The sequence below is a fragment of the Bison bison genome, unplaced genomic scaffold (genome assembly GCF_000754665.1).
Source record: "Bison bison bison isolate TAMUID 2011002044 unplaced genomic scaffold, Bison_UMD1.0 scf7180017864210, whole genome shotgun sequence".
Classification (NCBI taxonomy): Eukaryota; Metazoa; Chordata; class Mammalia; order Artiodactyla; family Bovidae; genus Bison; species Bison bison.
Window position 1 is genome coordinate 511489 of NW_011494782.1, and position 2461 is coordinate 513949.

Here is a 2461-nt window from a genome sequence, read left to right on the forward strand (position 1 = left end):
TATCAATTAGGATGCTGTTATCAATAAGACAAAAGCTAACAAAGGTTTGTCTGGAGAAGGAAATGTCAACCCACTCCAGTATTCTTGAAAAGAAAACCCATGGACAGAGGAGCCTGGCCAGCTACAGTCCATCCATAAGGTTGCAGAAAGTTGGACAGGACTGATCAACTAAATGAAACAAACAAGTGTTTGTGAGGACGTGGAATTAAAAAGAAACGTTGTACACCATTGTTAGGACTATAAATGGATACTGCCAATATGGAAAACGGGATGAAAATTTGCCAAGAAACTAAAAATGGAGCTGTTAATACCATTGGTATGCCAAGAAGCTCAACGCAGTCTTACCATTTTACCCAGCATTCCCACTTCTGGAAAAGGTAAATGAAGAGATATAGGTCAAAAGCTACAGACTTTCAGCTGAAAGTAAAATAAATTCTCATGATCTAATGTTCAGCATGGTAATTATACTTAATAATACAGTATTACATAGTTGAAAGTTGCTGAGAATAAATCTTATGTATTATTACCACACATACACAGAATTAGCTCTGTGACATGATGGGTATGTTAATTATATTGATATTGGTAATCATTCTACAATCTATATGCATATTATTAAATCATGTTGCACCCTTTAAATATATATAATTATATTAGTCAATTATTCCTCAAAAAGTTGGGAATAACAAATTGGAAAAATATCCTGTGATCATACATTAGAAGATCTATTATTGTTAAAATGATAATCCTCCACAAATTTATCTATAGATTCAATCAAGCACTATCAAAATTCCAGTAACCTTTCTTTTATAAAGAAATTGAAAGCTGGTCTTAAAATTTGTATGGAATTGAGGTTACAGAGCATAGTCAAAATAATTTTGAAAAAGGACATAGTTGGAGCACTCATTTCCTCACTAACAGATATACTGCAAAATACAGTAACCAAGACATTATTACACACATAATGATAAACAGGTATCCTAAAGGAATACAACGGAGATCTCATAAATAAATACATGTATTTATGATAATTTGATTTTGACAAGGGTGTAAAAACTATCCAGTGTGGCATGAGTAGTATTTTCCACAAATGGTGCAGAAACACCTGTATATTCATATGCAAAATAGTAAATCTGTATACCTACCTCATGCGACATACAAAAATTAACTGAAAATACAGTTTAAACAAATTCCTCTGTAAGAGCTAACAAGATCAAGATCTCAGTTGAAGGCAAAGATGGATCTGCAAGACTTTATGCAACTAAGATATAACACCAAAGTGAAAGTTGCTCAGTCATATCCAACTCTTATGCAAAACCCATGGACTGTAGCCCGCCAGTCTCTACTGTCCATAGAATTCTCAAGGCAAGCATACTGGAGTGGGTTGCAACTCCCTTCTACAGGGAATCTTCCTGACCCAGGGATCAAACCCCAGCCTCCCAAATTACTGGAAGATTTTTTTTCCATCTGAGCCATCAGGAAAGCACATGTGACACCAAAAGTACAACAAGTAATCAAAAAGTAGATAAATTTGATTTTAAGCTAAAACTTCTGTGCATTGAAGAATACTATAAACTGAAAAGAAAACCCACATAATGGGTGAAAATTATTGCAAATCATATATCTGATAAAAATCTAGGATATAAAATCTATAACTCTTGCAACTTAACAATAAGAAGATGAATAACCCAATGTTAAACCAAGGAAATGATACAAGTAGACATTTCTTTAAAGGAAATATGCTAGTGATCCATAAACACGTGAAAAGATGCTAATATCACTAATAATTAGGTGAATGCAAATGAAAACCAAAATGAGATACCACTCTGCACCAGCTAGGATGGACTATGATAAAAAAAATTTAAAGTAACAAGGAGGCACAAGGATGTGGAGAAAATGGAATCCTCCCATGTTTCTTCCTGGTAGTCAGTAAAGAATCTGCCTGCAGTGCAGGAGACCTGGGTTTGAGCCCTGGATCAGGAAGATGCCCTGGAGAAAAAAATGACAACCCAATCCAATATTCTTGCCTGAAAAATACTGTGGATAGAGGAGCCCGACGGGCTACAGTCCATGGGGTCACAAGAGTCAGATATGACTTAGCAACTAAACCACCACCACCCATGTTGCTAGTGATAATGGAAGAAGGATATGGCAATTTCTTACAAAATTCAATTCACAATTGTCATATGAACCAGCAATTCCAATCCTAGGTAAATACAGACCCTAACGTATGTTCACACAAAAACTTATACACAGATGTTCATAGAAACATTATTTATAACAACCAAAAAGTGAACAAACAGCTGATAAATGAATAAATAAACGTGGTAAATCCACATAATGAAATAGTATTCAAAGAGAAAGGACAATAGCACAATTAGATGTTGCAATATCAATGAACATCGAAAATTTATGTTTACTAAAAGAAGTCAGGAACAAAAGGCTGCATACTGTGTGATTT